Source organism: Phoca vitulina, unplaced genomic scaffold (genome assembly GCF_004348235.1).
Source record: "Phoca vitulina isolate PV1807 unplaced genomic scaffold, GSC_HSeal_1.0 scaffold15, whole genome shotgun sequence".
NCBI lineage: Eukaryota > Metazoa > Chordata > Mammalia > Carnivora > Phocidae > Phoca > Phoca vitulina.
In genome coordinates this window covers 35,168,347-35,192,280 of record NW_022589718.1, presented here as the reverse complement: position 1 = coordinate 35,192,280, position 23,934 = coordinate 35,168,347, and the positions used below count along the sequence as shown (strand labels likewise).

The 23,934-nt window shown below is 38.7% G+C and overlaps 1 long non-coding RNA gene and 1 pseudogene across 2 annotated transcripts in view; one reads left to right on the top strand and one right to left on the bottom strand.

Moving 5' to 3' along the window:
- The window catches only part of LOC116637770, a 255,519-nt gene that overhangs the window by 158,192 nt on the left and 73,393 nt on the right, over positions 1-23,934 (bottom strand). The gene's annotated exons all lie outside the window — the stretch shown is intronic.
- Positions 16,655-17,938, top strand: LOC116637769 (annotated as a pseudogene). Its single transcript, XR_004300540.1, has one exon. The product of XR_004300540.1 is annotated as a KRR1 small subunit processome component homolog (transcript).

The following is a 23,934-nucleotide window of genomic DNA, read 5'->3' as shown; positions in this document are numbered from 1 at the left end:
ATCATCCCCTCCTTGCCTCAGCTCCATAGATGGCTGCCATGTCTATTCTCATGTCAGATCTCTGGAGAGGTCTCTGAACTGCAGGACACCAGGCACACACCCTAATCCTAACCCCTAACCCTGATCCTAAAACTAACTCTAAACCACACACACACACACACACACACACACACACACACACACACAGGAATATTACTCAGCCATAAAAAAGGATGAAATCTTGCCATTTGCAACAACATGGATAGAGTATTCTGCTCAGCAAAATAATCAGAGAAAGACAAATACCATACGATTTCACTCATGTGGAATTTAAGAAACAAACAAGCAAACGGGAAAAAAAGAGAGAGATAGAGAGAGGCAAACCAAGAATCAGACTCTTAACTATAGAGAACACACTAATGGTTATCGAAGGGGAGGTGGGTAGGGGGATGGGAGAAACTGGTGATTGGGATTAAGGAGTGCACTTACTGTGATGAGCACCGGGTGATGTATGGAAGTGCTGAATCACTTTATTATATACCTGAAACTAACTTTATGTTGTATGTTAACTAACTGGAATTTTAAATAAAAACTTAAAAAAAAAAAAGTTGGGGGAAAATAAAAATTTTAAGCACTTAAGACACAAAAGTGGAGAGAAAAGCATTTTAGACAGAAGAAACTGTACATATGAAAGTCCCCTCCCCACCAGAAAAGGAGAGCTTGGTTCTTCAGAGGAGCTGAGGCAGTGACCAGTGTAAGTGGACTTGGTCACATGGGGGGAGAGAGGCAGGAACTACACCAGAGAAGGAGGATCTGTGGCAACTGGTCATTGCAAGAGCCTTGGCAGAAGCTGGCCATAGCTGGGATTCTAGTGGTGGTACTAGACATGGAAGAAGCCAAAGGACGCAAGACATGTCCATACTTGTCTTGTAATTCAAACTGACAGCATCCATGGAAGGTTTGGACTTGGATTGGGAGAAAGAGGTGATATTCCAGATGACACAAGCTTTGTAGCATTGGTGCTATCATCCACTGAGACTTGGTAGAAGATTAGATTTTGAGAAGATATCAACTGTTTACTATTTCGCAGGTATAAGTACTTACGATACGGTAGGTCCCCCTTATCCACGTGGGATATGTTCCAATGGATGGATATGTCCCCAATGGATCCTTAAAACCACTGATGGTACCCTACACCTAGCACAGTTTATCCTATCCATACATGCCCATGATAAAGTTTCACTTAAAAATTTGGCATAGTAAGACATTAACAACAATAATAAAATAGAACAGAACAGCACACTGTAATAAAAGCTATGTGAATGTGAGCCCTCTCTCAAAATATTTTACTGTTCTGTACTCACACTTCTTGTGCTGATGTGAGATGATAAAATGCCTACAAGATGAGCTGAAATGAGGTGAATGATGTAGGTGTCGTGACATCGCGTGAGGTTACTACTGACCTTCCGAGGTATGTCAGAAGAATTATCTCCTCTGGACCGTGGTTGACCAGGGGTACCTGAGACCAAGGAAGGTGAAACCATGGAGAACAGGGAGCTACTGTACAGTTTTTAATATTTAAGAACATATGACTAGGGGCGCCTGGGTGGCTCAGTCGTTAAGCATCTGCCTTCGGCTCAGGTCATGATCCCAGGGTCCTGGGATCGAGCCCCGCTTCGGGCTCCCTGCTTGGCAGGAAGCCTGCTTCTCCCTCCCCCACTCCCTCTGCTTGTGTTCCCTCTCTTGCTGTGTCTCTCTCTGTCAAATTAATAAATAAAATTTAAAAAAAAGAATATATGACTAGCCCAATGTTACACAGGAGGTAAGTAAAATTCAGAATGAATCCAACATTATGAAAAGATATGCATTTATACATTATATCTGTGTGATTTCTAATACCCTGGCCCTCCTTTGTGATGTTATCCTGCCTCCCAACAAAATACTTGGAGCTTATCTGGGACAACAGTGCTTATGTTTTCCCCAACTTTTATGAAACTCAAAACCCCTAAACCCACTGAGTGCAACTTAAGGAATGCAAAAGTTCAGATAAAATGAGACTTCCCTTTACTACTTAGAATTCTCTGGACCCAAAGACAAAAGGGAAAGTAGTGGAAGGGAGACCCAGTCTCTGCACTCTGAGGTTCCAAGCATCTTATTCGGATATCTCACAGAGAGAGAGAGAATAAAGAGGGCCAAGTGAGACTAGTGGTCAGGTAATGAAGCCCGCAGATGGAAGTAAACCCTAGCTAGGCACTATTTACTGCCTCCAGATCCAACCATATCCATTTCAGATAAGCCTGTTTGGCAGCAGGAATTCACCCAGGTGGGTCTTCACAGGGCATTGCCCAGGGGGTACAATCATCCCACTGTGAAGGAATGCATTCTTATTCTCAGAAATGTAAGCCTCAGTGTTTCATTTGTGTCCTTTATGGTTTTAACAATGGGTTCTTACTATCTATTTTAAGGTAACGCAAAACCTGTTGCTCTTCTTTACAAGGGCGATGTCCTGCCTTGGATTCCCTCTGCTGGGCTTACACAGACACCTCTAGCAGGGTCCGCCCACACAAGGAATTATAAAGCACTAGCCATACTCATGTAGGATTATCCCCTAGCATCCAAACAAAAGCATTTTACTAAACAATATATCTGATTACCCTGCGCAGTACAGAGATGCAATTACGCCATCTCTAAATGGAGTCTGAAGTTTTGATACTTAAGATCCTGATTATTTTCACACACAAGGAAAGCAACAAAACACGTTTCATGTGAAACTGTGGAATATTTAAAACACCAATTTAAGACTGTTTACACCTAATGAGGAAACTGTCCAGCATCATGTACACAGTGCGTATTAAAGCGCAAGACTATTGCAAATCCATCACTACAATTTCCAGAGCTGTGAATGCACTTGGCAAAGAAAACAGAGGAACTTAAGCACTGATGGAGGGAGGAAAACCACTCAGTGCTGTTTGTTTCTTTAAGTCATATAAGTAAACTTTGGAATTAATATTGGCACCACAGCTATGAGAAAGTGTGGGGCAGAGAAACATTGTGTTCACAATACCTTTAGAACCAAGACAAATTAGACTTCACACCAAAGCAACGAATGAGCCCTTGGCAATTCATAAGAGAAACAGAGATTGGAAACCAGAGATCACAAAACATGAATTAGCATTTGTATCTGGTTCATTAGGAAGTTGATTAACCAACTCTGCAGTGATTTCTTTTTGGTACCTTAAAATTCAGAGAAAATGAGGTTTTAACACGAATGCTTTCGACTTGAAATAAGGCCACCAAGTTCAGGTGCTGACTCTGCAACACTCTTGCTCTATGACCCTGGAGAAATAATCTAACACTCACTAAGTCTGCAGAAGGCAGTTTTAAATGCATTTGAAATCCTGAGATATTGAAACCAGAAAGGGACCCTAGAGATCATCCAATCCCCATTTTTTTATAGAGCAAGTGAAGCCCCAAAGGGTTAAGAGACCATTTAAATCAGGATTTTTTTTCCCTGATTCTTATGTTTTCAACTCACCAGCAAGGATATAAGTGCAGTTAAAGAGGTTAGGAGAAAAGGAAAAATATATATGATTAATGTTATCATTGACTCCCCGTAGACACAATAGTGACACTTCATATGCATTCTCACTATATCCATTTTATATTTTTTCAGATTCAAAAAAAAAAAAAAAAAAGGAAACTGAAGATCAGAGAACTTATGTAACTTGCTTACGTTTATATGGCAGACAAGAAACTCACATTCTTCTGCCTTACTTGGCCGGCTATGCTAATCAAAAAGGCTCTCCGCAGCTTCCTCAGAACCAGGTTCACAAATCAATGCAAGTCAATTACATAACTAGACTTGTTGATATTTTATAATGCATTTTATGGCTAACTTTATGAAAGATCTTGATTTATAATTTTATCCCTGTGCAGTTGTGGAGTTTCCTAAAATAAGTTCAGGGGTAGGAGATTACCATTATCTATTTTCTGAAGACGATGTGAATTTTTTGTCCTTCAGTATTTGCTCCAATGATCCAGTGGAACTTTCTGCAGCAGTGTTTCCCTTTGAGGATTTTGATTATGGATTCAATTGATTTAACAGAGATATGCCTATTCAACTTCTCTATTTCCTCCTGAGTCCATGAAAGTAATTTTTGAAGAAATTGGTCAATTCTATTAAGTTGTCCAAATTAAAATGTAGTATAGCAAGAAACAGAATACATAAAGATCGGGGGGGAAAAGACACAAAACTTTGTTTGCAGATGACATAAATACATAGAAGAAAGGGAATCTAGAGCTAATGAGTGAATATATGGGATTTATATTGATTTATGCTGACAACTAATGAATAACATCGTTTGCCATATTCCTTCATTATTTCTGAATGTCATATCTGCCATGGTGCCACTTCTATAACGGGAATACTGATGTCTGATTTTTTTCTATTCCCCCTTGATCAGTCGTGCTAGATTTTTATCCATTTCATTAATCTTTTCACAGAATAAACCTTGAGGTGTGTTATTTTCCTCTATGCTTTGTCTACTTTCTATTCTTTTCTGTTTGCTTGCTACATTTTCCATTTCTTTGACTAATTATTTTGGTGTAACATTCTAAGTGCTTGGTTGTTCTTTCTTCCTCACTTCTTAAAGTAGCAATTTAACTACTTCCAAATAATGTGTTTTTTTAGAATATGAAATTTTCCAACTATAAATTTTCTCTCCTTTTAGCCACTTCCCACATTTGTACTTCCATTACCCTTTAGTTCAAAGTATTTATAACTTCTCTTGTCATTTCATTTTGACCTATAGCTGATTTGTAAATGTGGTTTTAAGTTTACAAGCATTTGTAATCTTTTCTATAGATCTTATTTTTGTTCATTTCTAGTTCAGTTTTGTTAAAGAACATACACTATTAGAGGTAGGTGCTGGATCCAGCTTGTTCTGACTTGAGACAGTTGTTACATATCTGGGATTTCAACAAGTTTAAAGTTGGATATGCCATGGAAATCTGCAAACACTCAAATTAGGGCTTTTGCTTTTTTTTGAAGACCTGGCTTAATATAACAAAACCGAATACAATATTTCAGACTCTTAAATTTTTAGATGCATTTTATGCCTCTAAAAAGTCATAGTGGTGATTACGGCATGTGCACCTGAAAAGAATGTGTAGTGTTCAATGTTACACGCATGTGTGGCATGTGCCAAGTTGGTAAAACCGTTTTCAGATCTCCCATATATTTATAATTTCTTATGACCAAATGTTAAGAGTGTTAAAATTCCCAACTACGATCGTGGATTTCTCTAAGTCTTCCTTCAATTTTCTCATTGTGTCCATTTTATTCTACTTACTCTTGTTTTGAGACCTAATTAGTCTGTTATTACAAGAGCCACAATAACACTGTTGGCAGAAAATATTTTCAATCCTTTCCCTTTACATCTCTTCGTGGTTTCTAAAGTATCTACTGTGGAAAGAATACATTGGGACTTGCTTTTTGTACCTATTTTGAAAATTACAGCCTTCTACTGGGAATGTTAGCTCCCTTTATAGTCAATGTGGTTCCCACGGGGTGTGGTTTCCGTCTACCATCTTGCTATTTGTTTTCTAGCTTCGCCATGTGTCTTCTCCCCTCTCTTTCCTCACTTGTTTTGGATCAAGTGAATTAATTTACTATCAATTTTCATTTCTTTACAGTTTTTTAACTACTCACTTTTACAAACTTTTTAAAATTTGTTCTAGTATCTCATACCTTATTAAAATACACTTTAAGTTAAGCATGATACTACTTAGGTAAAATGTAATATCCTCAAAACTCTAAAATCTGACTCTCCTAATATTTCATGCTATTATTATTATAAATTTCACCTCCAAATATTAAAAAACTCCCAATACAAGGTTATTTTCTCATATTGGTCAGCTGTCTTTCAAAGAAAAAAACAATCTTCTATACCCATCCACTTACCATTTTCAGCGACCCTCATTTCTCCTTTGAACCTGAGCTTCCATCTGCCCTTTGATCCTGAAGAACTTTTTTTTAGCAGTTACTCCAGCATACATAAGCTCACAGCGAATCGTCTGAAGTTTTCTTTCTAATGTGAATATGTATCTATTTCCCCTAACTTTTGAAGAAAATTTCATTGGATAAAAGAAAAATGGTAAATTTCAGGAGTTTTGTTTTGTTTTGTTTTGTTTCCTTTCAGCACCTTAGATGTGTCTTTTGACATCCATGGTTCTTGATGGGAAGTCATCCATCATCTAAATCATTTTCCTTCTATATGACATGTGTCAAGTGTCCCTGGCTGCTTTCATCACTTTATCTTTTATTTCCAACCACATGACTATGATATGTGCAGGTTGATTATTTTTGTATTTTGTATTTATATTGGTTTTTATATTTATATATAAATATAAATTTTATATAAACAAAAATATATGTATATAGTTATATTTTATATTTATTATGGTGCAGTTTCATTTCATAAACTGACCTTTTGAAATTTAATATAAACCACCCATGATTATTCAAAGTACTTTTTCTGACTCACTCTATTTATCCTCTTTTGCTCTGGACCTACAATTACATATGTGCTAAATAAATCTTGTGAGCGTGTCCCATTGGTTTCTAAGTCTCTGTTTTTTTCCCATTATTTTTCTTCTGTTTTTTTTTTGGTTTTTTTTTTTTTGTGGGGGAGGGACGAATTATTTACCTGTTTTCATGTTCAGGAACAATTTACTCAGGGATATCCAATCTGATGTTATGTTCACTCATTATAATTTGTATTTCAAATAGTACATGTGTAACTGTGGAACTTCTATTTGCTTGTTTTTACACTTTCAATTTATCTGCTAAGATTCCCAATCTCCCTTCTAATTATGGATATCTTCTGCCTTAAATCTTTGAAATACTTATAAGATATACTTCAAGTAGAGGACAGAAATGTGCTTGCTGCCATTGCCATCATTGGTGTTATCTTGGGATCTATTTATTCCTTCTTTAAAAATTGATACATTTTAATTTAAATTTAATTGATAACATTCTCCTGCTTCTTTGTAGGATTAGTAATTTTTAACGGTGTGCTGCTCAGCCTGACAATATGCTCTAGGGACACTGGCTTCTTTGGAGTGTTTTTCAGGCAGTCAGGTGCATCACTGGTGAGCCCTTTGTTCCTATCTTGTTTGATTTTACTTTTTACTACAGTGGACCTATTTGGGACTTGATCTTAGTCCTAGAGTAGGACTGCTATGCAGGGAATAGTCATGGCCTCCAGGATCTCCCACGAATCTTGGACATGCTGAGAGAGCTGTCCCGGTCTGCATGCACTCAAGTCTCTAAGCGCTCTATAGACTTGGCCATATCACATGTCCAATCTGGGGATTTGTACTAAGAGCCAGAGTCTCACTCTGCACATGGAAGCATAATCCTCAACCAAAGACCAGCCATGAGTTTCCATGCCCCACAAATCCCAGCTGGCTCGGCACCTGGGCCTCATATCTATGCCTGTTTAACGAGACCACCCTGCTGCCTGGCATCAAACAGACTATGCTATCTATCACAGGAGAGCATGTGTGAAGTAGGATGCTGGGCGGCCATGACCTTCACCTCTTACGTTTCTCTTCTATCAAGGACCAGGTCCTACAGCACCTGCTGATCAGTGTGTGAAAGCTGCTCCCTGTGTTTGGTCCAGCTTTAGAGTCATATTGGTGTGAGCACTGCTCATCCCAGTTAACCTATCACGGCTAGAAAGGGAAGTCCCTGGATAGGTTTCTTTTATTGTGAATGTTTTGCTCTAAAAGCACCAGATTTTTTTAACTTAAGTATAATAGGAAATTCAAATTAGCACACACAGGCCTTTTTGCTTCATAGTCAAAAAAAATCTAAAGTCATGTGATGTTAAGCTGCTGGTAGGGCTCCAAAACTACTCATTATTTCTAAATAGGAAATACATTTTGTTCATTAGTGATGGGATTATCATCCCTGAATAAATGTTTTATCTTTAATTGCAACTTTTCTTTCTTTTCTTTTTTTTTTAAAGATTTTATTTATTTATTTGCAAGAGAGAGCACACGAGCAGACGGGAGGGGCAGAGGAAGAAGCAGAACCCCCCCACTGAACAGGGAGCCTGACTCAGGGCTCAACGCCAGGACCCCGAGATCATGACCTGAGCTGAAAGCAGAGACTTAACCGACTGAGCCACCCAGGTGCCCCTTTAACTGCAACTTATCTGGCATGATACGTAACAAATTCAGTTTTTCCCACTTATACTCTGTTGTATAATATGACAGATGCTTATTGAACTAATAATCACATTATTATTGAAGTGAAGACATTCTGTAAGGCAGATTTATGGAAAAGACCCAACAATTTCTGTTGTATTTTTATGCACAGGTACCATAGATTTCCCCAGGGGCACTATCTACAAAATAGTACTTGCAAAAATATCTATAAAAAATCAGAATTCGTATAATTAAATATTAATACAGTCTCAATCCATTATCACTTTCTATTAGTTTCTTAGAGCCGCCATGACAAAGTTTCATAAGCTGGATGGCTTAAAACAACATAAATTTACTCTCTCAAACTTCTGGAGGCTAGAAACCCAAAATCAAGGTGTCAGTAGGCTCAGACCACACCCAGAGGCTCTAGAAATAATCTTTTCTTGACTCTTGGATCCCTTCTGGTGGTGGCTGATATCCCTTGGCATTCCTTGGCTTGTGGATATACCACTCCAATCTCTGTCCTCACTGTCACATGGCCTTCTTCCTTGTGTTTCCTGTGTTTCTGCATCCAAATTTCTCTCTTATAGGGACACTAGACGTTGGATGTAGAGCCCGCCCTAATCCAATATGTATGCCCCGTCCTGTTTCACGTCCTATCACATTGTCAAAAGCTTCCTGCACAAGGTTAAATGGTAATGGTATATTTTCATTGTCTTTTGATTAATATGGAAAAACCTCTAATTATTTCATTCATAAGTATGAATTTGTTAGTCTAAGGCAAACTTTTCCACATGTACAGAAAGTATATTTCTATAAATGACAGTGGACATTGTACTGACAGCTCAACTTCCAACCCACCACATTTTCCTGGTTTTAAGGGATGCAAAGGCAGAGCCCCATCTCCTGTCACGAAAGATAAATAGCAATACTTCATCACTCCCAGGAGTATAAACCCATGACAAAAAACTAGTTGATCAGATGTTCCTATCCTTGATATTAAATCTTGGGTGAGTATTTGTGCCAGAAGACTTCAGAGTATGGACATGATATTGGAACATAAAGAAAATAAACCTTTGCACTTCTAGCTATCACTCAAGGCAGTGGAGACTCATATCCCCAACAGACACTGCAGTGGGACAGCTCAGAGGAAATCATCCCTAGCTCCACTGGGAGACTAGATAGAAAACTTCATAGATGAAGAGTATTGAAGAAAGAGAATTTTGATAAAGAAAAAAAATTATTTTAGCCTATTTTTTAACAGATCTCCAATTTTTTTTTCTGTTGGGATAAACTGCTAGAATATTAAAATTATCCCAGCTAGCCACCTATGAAATTTGATGATTTAAGTATATCAACTTTTGATAATGAGTACCATAAATGTTGTCTTTTTTCTTAATACATTTATTGAGGATTTTGCATTATACTCTGCCTGTTATTCAGAAAGAAAACAAATACAGAAAACTAGGAACACAGAATTCTTCAGATAATCATTTTCTATTAACTTGAGCATCCTCAGTGACATATTAAGCATGATCCATTAGCTCTGTCCTAGGGCTCCAGGAACGTTTCACCACACTGTCATTTTCAAAGGCATGAATGCCTTAATCATTCCTGTATCTCCTCTGGAATTAGTATCTTGCCTTTCCCAGAGTAAGTACCAATAAACAAGTTCAGGACGAGTGGGTTCTGAAACCCCATGTCTATCACTGGGAAGAATACAGACACAAAGTCCAAAACATCATTGATTCTCTCTGTTCCTAACTGAAACTAAGTTCAGAGTGCCAAATAGAATGGCTGTTCTTGAATTTCAATCAGTTTCCTTTACTTTAGGTATTAGAGGCTTGTTGTTAACAGCAACTGCCAAGTCATAGCATCTGTTTATTTTGTATTGGGGTAGTGATCCCAATTTAAAATGTAACGCTTTTCTGCTGGTTATGCATTGCCATAAGCCATCCATCCAAAAAAATTTATCAAAATCACTATTATTTATCACTTATTGTCAAGTATACCATCACTCACTGCACAGAAGATCTATTCCAGATGAATAATTCAAACTATATAACCCACATTTTGCATAGCTTATAACTGACTACAGTTTTATTTGTTCTTGTACAAATCATAGTGCAGGCACATTTGCCTTAGGAATTTTGTAAAACCAAAGAGGTCTAGAAAATCCTATTGTGTATGACAAAAAGCCTATTGGGATAAATAAAGAATCAAAATTAAGGCTTACAGTTTGTTCAAGGACGGCAAATAAGAAAGGGGAAGATAAAGGATACTCCAGCATCTCATGACCATACACCCCAATCCAAATGCGGACACTGTGCTGCGTCATGTTACTTTGCACCCCAATGTAGCAGCGAATTGGAAGGCATAGGGCAGCAGATGATTAATCAGAGGCGCCAGAGCAGTGCAAGAGAGCAATAGTGAAGGAAAGACAAGATAAGAAATGAACCCCAATGACAGCATTAACTAGAAAATGGCACCAAGACTTCTCAGGAAACACTTCATGTCCTTTTGAACTGACAGGAACATCAAGATCTTGGGCTTAAATTCTAGGAACCATCCAGGTATAATGTTGAGGAGAAAGGGAGGGAGGAGGTAGTTAGTATATCAGGACATGGAGTAGCTCAGTAAGTGTGAAAGGTCCTCATTCTCAAGATTATATGCATCTGCTATTTCTTACACTGCATGTCTACCCTCTGTTCAATAGGGAAAGCAATCTCTAGTTTATCCTAATGTCACAAAACAGCTGACAATTTAATAAAAATTCATTAAGTCACAGTCAACTTCCAATTAAATATGTATCTTAACATTACTAATGGACCATCTTTGTGGACTTTCACAGGTAACTGTTGTTGACTCATATTCTGGTTGATGCCTCCACCTGCCACCCATGGTGACTATTTACCTCTTATTTGCCTAGCACTGATATATCCTTCAAAGATGGCCTTCCCCTCAGAAGGTCATCTCCTTCAACCCAACCTGGTGGTTTTAGCAAAGGCCATCATAGGTATGGGAGTGAGCACCTAACCCACACAGGGCCCCTCAGGGGACTTCCCCTGATAGGAACTGGGGAAGAAGTCAGCTGACCTCTGGAAGTGAAGGTGGAATGAGAGTTTGGGAAGCTTCTAGAATGCTTGCTACAAGTCTTGTGCAGGAAGCTGATTTGTTGTGGGCAAAGAATGATGCTGATGTGCAAAGGGAAGGAGGGATGAGAAATGGCGGTGCAATGATGACAATCAAGTCCCTGGCGACGCTCTACCTTACGTCCACCTGTACACCAGTATCTTCATTTTCCAATGTTTTGTTGCTTCATATCCTTTTCTCCTAGACTATGAGTCAATAAATCCTTCTTTTATCTAAGTTTCTATCTTTTGTAACCAATAGTCCTGCCTGATTGACCTTGTTTTCAACATTTCTTGCCTTAACCAACCTATTAATTCAAGCCCACATTATTTCTCTTCAGCAACAGCAATAGACCTCTAACTCACCTCCCTGCCTAAAGCAAACTCTCACTCCAACCCATAATCTATAATATAACGAGAGAGAATTTTCAAAACGCAAATCCGATCATGTTGCACCTTGCACAGTATTTTTTAGTGATTTCTAGGTGATTTGTCATCATTTTGAGTGCCTATCATCAAACTTCCTTTCTATCTAGGAGAAATCTCCTAACATGCAGGACTTCAAGAGACAAAAGGTACAGCCTAAGGAAGCTTCAGGGAGCAGTGTCTGGTGCTTTTCTCCCCAAACCCCCTGGAATCCAGGACAAGGTTTAGCTGATTGACTACCCCACCTGGGAACATCAAACATGTGACTCAAAGAAGGTGGTTGACTGGAATCCATCTGTATCAATGTTCAGCAATATTGTGCAAAATGACTGTAACAGTGATACCAGTGGGGGGATTCTAACCAGCTCATTCCTGTGGCTCGGCTTTGGCTGTGGTTTTCCCATCTGCCGCCCCCCCCTTAGGTCCCTGACCTTGTTCTGTGCCTAATTCTCTGGCACTTCCCATCAATTACACAAGGTATTTGAGCAAATTGAGCTACTTTATCCCCAAGTATTGACATGCCCTTTAGTCAGTGAATGGGTTAGTAAACTGTGGTCCAGCCAGACAATGGACTATTATTCACGGCTAAGAAGAAATGAACTTTCAAGCTGAGAAAAGACACGGAGGAAACTTAAACGCATATTACTAAGTGAACAAAGCCAATCTGAAAAGGCTAGATACTGGAAGATTCCAACTACGTGGCATTCTGGAAAAGGCTACACTGTGGAGACAGAAAAATCAACAGGCAGTGGTTGAAGGTATGGGGGAAGGATGAATAGGGGGAAGCCCAGAGGAAATTTTAGGGCAGTGAAAATACTTTGTATGACACCATAATGATGGATACATGTCATCATCCACTTGCTGAAACCCACAGAATGTAGAACACCAAGACTGATGCTTAATGTGCTAATGCAAACTACGGGCTTTAGGTAATAATGACGTGACGTGCCAAAGTAAGTTCATCGATCGTAAGGAACGTGGCACTCTGTAGGGTTGCTGATCGTGGGAGCCTCTGCATATGAGGGGGAACATGGCAACTTTGGACTTTCCCCTCAGTTTTTGCCTAAAACTGCTTTTTTTTTTTTTTTTTTTTAAGGCCTGGCTTATAAATTATGCCATAAAATACAATGTTAAACTTCTTAGAGATGAAGATAAATTTTTCAGGTTCCCTTTCCTAAAGTTAAGACTAGACATGATTTTCATGACACCTTCTTCAAAGCTCTCCTGCCAGACTTCGCTCAACTGAATAATAGGTGAATTCAATTCTTACCAGTCAGTATTTAACTCCCCTCGAATTTTAAAGCCCTCTTATATTTGTCTTACCTCCTATCCTGGTACTTTTCCATACTTTCTGCATCACTAAAATAAACTGTTAAGTATCTTCATATGACTTTTGGGTCAAATAAAGTTAAAAGACTCTCTTTATTTCAGAGTCCTACATTTACTTATCTATTTTTTATGCCTCAGGAACCTTTTTTTCCTCTAAAACTCCCCTAAGAAATCAAGAAAATTCGCTCTTGGCTCCTTTCTCCCTATCAGTAGTAATGAACAGTGAGAATGTTTTCCGCCTTCTACCTCTTTGAAGTATTTTATAATAGGGTTAAAATAGAAATATATTTATTTTACTGGAGTTCAGCTATTTTTCCAGTTTAAACTAGAAAAGCGTTCTGATACTATCTGCAAAAGAGAAGTAAATAAGATTTTATAATATGCTAAATAAAATAGTTAATATGTATAAAGATCACAATTCTTTAATACCAGAAAGAAAATGATACTGACATTAAGAAATATTTTATCTGGGTGCCTGGGTGGCTCAGTTGGTTGGGCGACTGCCTTCGGCTCAGGTCATGATCCTGGAGTCCCTGGATCGAGTCCCGCATCGGCCTCCCTGCTCGGCAGGGAGTCTGCTTCTCCCTCTGACCCTCCCCCTTCTCATGTACTCGCTCTCTCTCATTCTCTCTCTCTCAAATAAATAAATAAAATCTTTAAAAAAAAAAAAAAGAAATATTTTATCTATTGAGGCATATGAATAAAACATCATATCAGAAGGATACTGTGATACAGAAATATTACTAAGAATCTAGATAGGAGGTAATTTAGGGAGGCCATCTAAATATATGCAATTCGGTGGGCCAACTCTTTATATACATTTTTAGCAGATGACCTTAACCCTAGGTAGAATGCCCTCTTTTCTGCTTTCCTTTCATTTTGGGTGGTCTTTGCTTCCTTGAAATGTCTACATCTCACTCACGTAGTTTTCCCTACTGGATCTTTGATGGTGCTCTTCTCACAAGCCAGCAAGGACCTGTTTTCTAGGGACTTGGTCTTGGCATGCATCCCCCCCCAAAATATTTCACCACATATTTCATAGACCTGGACAGAAAGGGAGGCAGACTTCCCAGTCCTCGACAGGGAGGAATATTTGTCCTTTCCTGGCTGGCTGTTGTAACATTAACACAAAGTTCTGCCTCCCACATGCCCAAGTGGTATCCTTGTCCCCAGGCTTGCTGAGGAGAAACTCCCCTCCTTGAAAATTTTCTCATCTAGTTCTCACTCTGGTTTCCAGTCACATTTGGAGGAGTTGTTTCAACAAAAGCTCTTATATTTACCTCAAAGAAATACTTTTTCATGAAACGAAACTGAAACCAGTTTCTTAACATTTTCTGTGTAAGCCATAAAGGGCCCCTGAAAACCTAAAACAGAATCTACAACTACTTTCTTCACTTACAGAAAATTTCTTCAAATTCTATTAGATCTCATTTTTACCTTGAAGCCTTTCCCAAATACTCCAGAAACTATTTATATGTCTTTCAACGTACCATTTATTATCTGAACACTTCATTGGTTCTAGTCACAGGCTAAGCTGTATTATGTGGCCACTTTTATATGGATGTCTATTCGTTGTTACTTCCTAGGGTAGTTATCTGTGGAACTATATCCAGTATCTAACCAAGTAATAAATGTTGGTAAGTATCAGCTAGTTGATCACTCTTTCTACTAAAAGACATATAGAAAAAGACAGATTTTTCAATTGTGCAGAGACACTGTACATTTAAAACACATATATATGTAAAACATAGAGCAGATAAAACATTGCTCATAAACAAAAGGACAGATTTTCTCAGAAGAAAACTGTAATAGGAAGTTAACAACAATCACAGGCTTAGTTACAAACCTAAGACACATGAAATTATAAACCCAACCTTTGCAGGACAATTTAAGATCTTGATATCTTAGTACTTTTACATAGCTAGAGCCTTCTGACACTTTTTTTTTTTTTTTTTTTTTAAAGATTTTATTTATTTTTTTGACAGAGAGAGACATAGCGAGAGCAGGAACACAAGCAGGGGGAGTGGGAGAGGGAGAAGCAGGCTTCCGCAGAGCAGGGAGCCCGATGCGGGACTCGATCCCAGGACCCTGGGACCATGACCTGAGCCGAAGGCAGATGCTCAACGACTGAGCCACCCAGGCGCCCGCCTTCTGACACTTTTATTGATAAATTCATCTCCAGAGTTCATCTCTGCTTGAACGCAGCCACATTTCTGGTTCTGCAAAGAAAATGCCAGGGTGGACTTTTATGTGGTTGAGTAATAATAAGGGTCATTCCTTCATACTGGACATCAGAAAAATGAAAATTGCAGTAGTACCAACTCAAGAAGAAACAGAATGTTTGAACAAGTCTATATCCACTGCCAAAATTGAACCAGTAATTATATAAAACTTCCGGCACAATCTCTGATGGCTTTGTAGACTAATTCAATGAAACACCAAAAGAAATGGATAGCTCCAAACTTACACAGAATTAAAAGAATTATCCCCCACCCTTCTAATAAGGAAGTTTAACTACTGTTTGGAAATATTGAGAGTTTTTTAAAAAATACACTGAGAGTTTTTTGTGATCAGTTTTGTAAATAAGTAATGGACATTTGAAACCAAGATATACCCATTTTGATGTGTTGTTTCTGTCTCCCGTTTCTTGATCTCTCCTGAGATGAAGGGTACAACGTCTCTTACAGTTATTGTGTATTTATTTCTACTTGTATAAATTGTAGCTTTTTCTTTCTGAAGATTTTTTTAAAGATTTTATTTATTATTTTAGAGATAGATAGAAGGCGGGGGGAGAAGGGGCAGGAACAGAAGGAGAGGGACAAGTGGACTCCGTGCTGAGCACAGAGCCCATTGCAGGGCTCTATCCCAAAACCCTAAGATCATGAGCTGAGCTGAAATCAAGAGTCCCACATTTAACCCACTGAGCTTTGCAGGTGCCCCACTTTTTGAAGATTTTATACTATGAGAGTTTGTGCTTAGGAACCACAATTATTATATTTTGATTGTAAATTGTGTTCTTTATCATTGTAGGTGCTTACTTTGTTTTAAACAGTGGTCTTTAGCCTAAATATGACATTGTCTGATTACCAGATAATGATTTCTACTAGGCTACTGTATTACTCGCTAGCTAGCATCTACCCACCTACCTCGTGCTATTTATTTACTGCATTTGCCTGGTTCATGTTCTACACCACTGTTCTCAATATTTTTTAGTTTCTCAAGTGCAAAGTATCTCATATGACTTCACAAACAGGGTTTCTGATCTCCCTTCATTTGCATTTATATGTTGGTATTACAACTGTTATATGATGGGGCGCCTGGGTGGCTCAGTCATTAAGCATCTGCCTTCGGCTCAGGTCATGATCCCAGGGTCCTGGGATCGAGCCCCGCATCGGGCTCCCTGCTCAGTGGAAAGCCTGCTTCTCCCTCTCCCACTCCCCCTGCTTGTGTTCTCTCTCTCGCTGTGTCTCTCTCTGTCAGATAAATAAATAAAATCTTTAAAAAAAAAAAAAACTGTTATATGATGATTTTAAGCTTTGTGATTTATAGACTTAAAAAATAGTCATGCAGAAGCAATTTGAAGATGGCGTCTTCCTCCTACAACGGGCCGGCCGCTGCGGACGGGAAAAGTGAATTATTTCGTAACAAGAAGCTGAAGCCGGAGAATCGAGATGAATCAGAACTCCTCACTGTTCCTGATGGTTGGAAGGAACCGGCTTTTTCCAAAGAGGACAATCCCAGAGGACTCTTGGAAGAGAGCAGTTTTGCAACTTTGTTCCCAAAATATAGGGAGGCTTACCTGAAAGAGTGCTGGCCATTGGTACAGAAAGCCTTGAATGAACATCACATTAATGCAACCCTGGACCTGATTGAGGGCAGTATGACTGTGTGTACAACAAAGAAGACTTTTGATCCATATATCATCATTAGGGCCAGAGACCTAATAAAACTTTTAGCAAGGAGTGTTTCATTTGAACAGGCAGTACGAATTCTTCAGGATGATGTTGCATGTGACATCATTAAAATAGGTTCTTTAGTAAGAAATAAAGAAAGATTTGTAAAAAGAAGACAACGTCTCATTGGTCCCAAAGGATCTACATTGAAGGCTTTGGAACTCTTAACAAACTGTTATATTATGGTTCAGGGAAACACAGTTTCAGTCATTGGACCTTTTAGTGGCTTAAAAGAGGTTCGAAAAGTAGTCCTAGATACTATGAAGAATATTCATCCAATTTATAACATTAAAACCTTAATGATTAAACGAGAGTTAGCAAAAGATTCTGAATTAAGATCACAAAGTTGGGAAAGATTTTTGCCACAGTTTAAGCACAAGAATGTGAATAAACGCAAGGAACCAAAGAAAAAAACTGTCAAGAAAGAGTACACACCATTCCCACCACCACAGCCAGAAAGTCAGATTGATAAAGAATTGGCTAGTGGTGAATATTTTCTGAAGGCAAGTCAAAAGAAGCGACAGAAAATGGAAGCCATAAAGGCTAAACAAGCAAAAGCTCTTAGTAAAAGACAAGAGGAAAGAAACAAAGCTTTTATTCCACCTAAGGAAAAACCAGTTGTGAAACCAAAGGAAGCTTCTACTGAAAATAAAATTGATGTGGCCACCATCAAGGAAAAGGTTAAAAAGCCAAGAATAAGAAACTGGGAGCTCTTTCAGCTGAAGAAGTTAAGCTTAAAATGGAAGTAGATGAAAAAAAAAAAGAAGAAAAAAAAGTAACATTAAAAAAAAACCCTGGATGAGAACCCTTTAAGCTATCTCCTTTTGTAAAGGATTTTGAGATACTAGGGCATTAGTAGCCTGTATGTGAGAAGGAGTACTCTGATCACATTTTTCTGAGTTTATGTCATTCTTCAAAATAGTGTTTATATAAACAGCTGTCCTTTATAAATATATAAAAAAAAAAAATAGTCATGCAGACTGTTTCACTGGAGTCTTATGTTTATGTGTCTATGTCTGTTTGCACACAGATAGATATGTAGATCTATCTACATGTTTTTCTTATATGTATAAGAACTTGATCCTACAAGGAAGTCTCCTTTCTGTGTATCTGGTGTTATATGCTTTCTCTATCTTTTTTCTAATAATGCCTATATTGCTTTTATTTCTGATTTTTTTCTATTTCTTTTCTGATCTCTGCCAGCTAAAGCTTTATTTCTTCCCACGATCTTGCCATCTCTTCCCTGAAATCTTACGACCTTGTGTTCTTACTTCACACATGCAGAAATTTAATTTATTAGCATTTTTGAAAGTCTCTTGTGACACACTTAGGCACACTTTATAATTTCTCCATTTTTGGGGGGTGTGAGAGCTCTTTCTTGGTCATTTTATAGTTTCCCACACAACCACCAATATCGCACTGGCTATAGACTTGAGTGAATTTTTCATGTGTACACCAGGAAACATCTACAAGATCATGCATGACATCCATATATGCTCCAGAAAAACATGAGTATCAATGCCTACTTTCAGAAGAACAGGAATGAAAGCACTTTTAGGAAGAAAGACTCCTACCCTCCATGGGAGAATTACTGAGTCCAGGTCTGAGACCTGGAAGAGCAGAGAACTTGCTACTGCAAAAACAGAAGGGATTTGAGAATGTGTAGACCAAGAGGTAGCAGTTCATGGTAGCCACAAACCCTAAGTGACTTGGAACAGGAGGTCATCCTTGGAGCACAGCAAACTTGAAGAAGGTAACAATAGCCAATAGGACCCTTCTGACACAAAAGAGAAAAAAAAAACTGAACCAATATTAGAATCCAAAATCTTCACCCACACCTGGTTCATGAGTATATAAAACTAAACAAAAATTGCAAATGACAAAACAAACAAAAAAGACTGGCTTCCATATAAAGCTATTAAAAGAAGTCACTAGCAGAGGCTGATGCTGATTAAAAAAAAAAAAATCTTTCCAAAAATGTTAAACAGGAAACAAAAGAACACATTTACAAATTACCCCACCCACAATTAGTAATCCTTAAACAACTATTCATAGATATGAAACACTTTCAATCAGAAATTTAAAACTTTAGGCAGAAATGGACCAAATAGCAAGATATGAACTAAGACTCACCTGAACACAGGAAAGAAACTGAGGGAGAAAAAACATGGCATCTTTAAATAAAGATTAAGTTAGAAAGTCCCTGAGAAAAAGAGATGCAAACAGACAATAAAAGAAACAGGACATAAAGAAATATACTTAAAGTTTCAAAGAGGAAGTTGATATGAAAGCAAAGATACAACAAAATTATAATTAGAGTCCTCAAAGAGTGAAAAACCAAGACAATGTAACAGACTGCTTACAACTATAATCTACCAAAACATTTCAAAAAGTGAATACCTGGGTCTTCATTTGGAAGGGCCCACCAGGTATCTAGGAAAGGGACTTAGAATGGTCAATTCCAAGATATAACCTAAATATGTCTCTTTGACTTTAAAGTCAAGAAACATTTTCCAGGCTTCCAGGCAAAATAGCTAAGTTACTTACAAAGGAAATAAGATCAAGTCGACATCAGAGTTACTGAAAGCAACATAGAAAGGAAGAAACAAGTAAAGCAACATTTTAAATACACTCAGTAAAAGAGTTAGCCAACTATTCTATTTAGTTGACTAATCCTTGAAGTATGAATCTATGGAAAGGGTTTTAAAAATGTAAGAATGCAAGGAATACTGCAGACAAGATCTCTTCCTGGGGAATATGCTAGAGAATGAGCTTCATCTAATCAAGGCATACCACTGGGAGACCCTCAGCAAAGACCAGTACTGAGCACTGGGCATTTTTAATGTAGATCTCAAAGTAACTCAAAGGTGGAGTAAAACTGGAGGCATGATGTGACAAAATCAAAATAAGGAGCTAAAACAAAGGGGGACGTAGAAGGAAAAATACATTAAGCTCATTGATTATCATACAAGTAATGATTGCACATTGCATAGCAGATTTTTGAGTTAGGAAAAAAGCACTCAGGTCATTATATAAAGTGTTACAAAGATAACCACTAGCACAAAAATGCATTAAGTAATACAAATAAGAGTTTAGAGAGAAAGAAACACAATAAATACAATAAGTATATTCAGTAAATAACAAAGATATAAAATTTATAAATGTAAATGAGCCTAACTTCACTATTAAAAAATACTCTTAGGGTAGTCTGCATAGAAAAGTCTAACTCTACACTGCAGAGAAGAGACACACATAAAAGCAAAGTGAACTGGAGAAAACAAAATCAAGGGATGTGCATAGATATCACAGAGCAAATGCGAACATTACAGACGTGTGGTTGCAAGAGACAAGGTAGAATCCAGGCTAAAAAGCTTTAAATGAGTGAAAAAAGAAAGGATACTTAAAGTCCCAGTTCACAGTAAAGATACAATACTGATAAAAATCCATGCACCAAATAACACAGAAACCACCACGATTGAGTACAAGTGAAAGCAGATGCACAAAGAAAGAGATGGAAGAACCCATTGGAAGAGGACGGACATACCGTTGTCTGTCCCAGACCCATCAGGACTCAAGTGAGTCAGAACACAGGGGGCCCACATCCTCCAACTGCTGGAGCAGACTTCATACGTAGACACCTTACTTTATCCTCAGCTCATAGAGAATATACCTTTTCAGATACACATGGAACATCTAGCCCCCCACCCCCAAAAAATACCACCATCGATTAGAACAAAAGAAAGCCTCAATATCTTCCACAAAGTTGAAGAGTAAATGAAATTTCTGTGCTATCGGGCTCTTATGTATGGTACATGGTGTGGGCGCCAGAGAACAATGTCCACAGGGGCAGGAACCATACAGATCTCATGACCATGTGTGACAGGGAACACAGTCCTGGGGTCTTGGGAACAGTCACAGAAAATGACGTTTCTTCAGTCTTCCAGGTAAACACAACCTTCTATTACACCTTGCCCTCATTTTGTGCACTATTTACGGTGTTTTTTGAAGTTCTGCCATTACTCCAAAATCCCACGACCAGCCTTCCCACCCTCCCTATTGGTCTGAGGGCAAACCTGGAATCTTACTTCTTTCCATGATGTTCACACACTGTCCTAGAAATTCCCAGGTGTGGTCAGATCTCAGAGGCTTTAATGCCCTGTATCATATCCATTATCTGTGGTAATTCAGGGTCTCAAAAATGGTTATTTCTGCTCACCTTAGAACTCAGCTTCCACAAGCCAATATGGACATGGTCTCCTTTATGTTTTTCTTCATAATTTAAATTACGTTCATATATTTAGTTATTCCTTGAGAGAATCCCTTTCAATAAGACACAAAGTGCTTAAAAGTTTTGCTTGTCATGTAACTACTCTGCTGATTTTTCCAATTTTGTACCAAGTCAGGACCTGCATAAACAAAAATGTCTTCTGGGAGTTCAATTATGGGTCATTGAAGAAGAGACAGTACCCTGTTGTGGTTTTATTGAAAGGCCACTGCCTAAGTAAATCTTTGAATGTTTTTCCATTTCCCCCTGTAATGGCAGGAAGAAACTAGAAAGGTAGGTTCCCATTTGAAATTACCCTTGGACTGAAATATTTCAGAACAATACTGGGACTTCGTTCAAATGGCTCAATTATTTCAACCCTATTCTCCCCAGAGCAATTCATTTTTCTCTTTTGAAGTCCTGTGGTACGTGCTCCGTCTGCCCCTTTTTCCAACTATTTCTAGCCAAGCACACAAACATTCTGAATCACTTCCTTACTCTTTAAAAAAAAAAAATTACTGAGTTTTCAGTATTATTACTCAAGCCTTTAATTGGCTGTTTTCCATTCCCTAAGGTGATTCTTTCAAATCTTTGCCCATGTCTTCCAGAAGCCAATTTCTCCCCACTCCCAGCCAGCTTTCTTCATTCCCTGGCCTCAGACTTCAGCAAGGACATAGAAGCTGGGTGGATCCTCATTCTCTTCTCCCTTCCAGGCCTCTCTCCACTCCAACAGCAGAACACTCCCCTCCGTGTTCTTTCCCCACTCTTTGAAGTTTTCAGAACCTTGTTCTATACAGCAAGGTAGTTAGCAAAGATTTCTGCTCTATAAGCAGCCCTGAATTGGTGCTGGGAACACAAAATGAGCAATACATTCTTATCCTCCCTCCTTACCAGAAGGCCTGACAGTTTAATGGAGACACAGACTAGAAAATATAATTTCACATTACAATGACCTTCATGCTCTGATGGAGAACTGGATAGTGGGCTTCTCTTGAAACATCAACAGTATGTCTTGTCAAGAAAGGGATGTCAAAGAAGGAGGTACTGGAGAGGAGTCTGGAAGACTCAAATGCAAGGGGTTCAGGTGAGGCCCCTGGGATGTATTCCACAGGGCAAAGGGGAACATGGAGAGAAGTCCAGATAGTTCTGTTCCTGTCTGCTCTTGTTTCCAGACTGCTGGGTGGCCTCTCACTGTAGCTCGGCTAGAATTTTGGTTGTCGAGGACACTGTAATGTCTCACCCAGTGTCCTTTCGGGGTTACCTGAGGCTGAAGAGAGTTCCCTGTAAGAGAGAGGGAGACAGACTTCCTGCCTCTGTCTCACAGGATTGCTGCTCCTCTCGCCCAAACTCGCCCCCTTCATTTCTGTATGCCTGTGATACAGTATGCTCCCCACTATCTCAGAGCAGGTAGCTGGGAGCCTAACTGGAGGTCTTTGCACAATTCAGGGAAGGAAGAGATCCATGAAGGTTGGTGTTGTGGAAGAGCTGGGATTTACAGCAGGAGAAGTAGGAGAAAGAAGCCACAAGTATAGAAAAACAAATGTAGGACACTCATCTCTGCATTTATTTACCCATCCAACTATTTTACAAGGGGATGACTTTTTTTCCTAAGTAAACCATTTTAATTCTGAGATAGTGACACTGGATGCTTGCTTCTTGAGTGATGGGCTTCTGTGGTTCTTATGTTGGACTTGGACAGCAGAGTCTACAAAGCTCCAGAGAAAGGCTTTCTCCCCTCATCTTTCCAAGTTTCTGGGCCTGCTCAGCCTTGTAGACAGAAAATCCCGAAGATGTCTGAACAGCCCAGAACTCCAGGGATCTGAATTTTAAAAACCCTGAGCTAGTGTCCAGAAACTGAGTTGCTCATGTACTTTAAGTATCTGTTCCATTAGTAACTTCCAGGATTGCGAGGTTTAACAAGATTGGAGCAAATAGAATTGGTTGGTTAATTCAGTAAAATTTGGAGAAGGTTCAGTTTTGATTTTAGGGAACTTTTAAAACCATGCTTTTGAGACAGTGCCAAGAATTGTGAGCTATTTTAATAACAGAGGGATGAGATTAGCATGGGTTTCTTTAGGGTCTGTGCTCCCTAGCATTCCTGAAAGGTCTCAGGATGAAAAGTCTGCTCTTGCTGAACCTCACCCGTTAGAAGATCTGTCATTTCCATACAGCCTGGAATGACAGGCTGACAATCCACAGCTGGGAAGAAGCACATGGATGCGGTCCAAGAGGCAAGCGGCAGAAACTGCTGGCCAAACTGAGCCGTCTCTAAACATGAATGGTTCTTTGGATTTTATAGATGAAGACTGCTACGGCTCCTAGAATTTCCAATTAACAGGATTCTAGTTTCTGAAATTTGGGATAAGACCACAAAAGACTTCCTTATTCTGTATTTGCGTAAGAAGCTCCAGGTTTTTACTCAAACTGAGTGTATATTTGAGGAAGATGATTTTGGGGCAGGGAGTTGGCTGATTCAAAACCAAAACAACACTGGTGCTGAGCGACCCCACATGACCATCAGCGTGTAAGCAGGGGAGTTTTTCTGTTAACAATTTTCAAGTGAAAAAGACTCTTGGGAAGAACATCCTACACAATCCTTTATATTTCAACTCAAAATAATCAATGTTCAAGTATCATT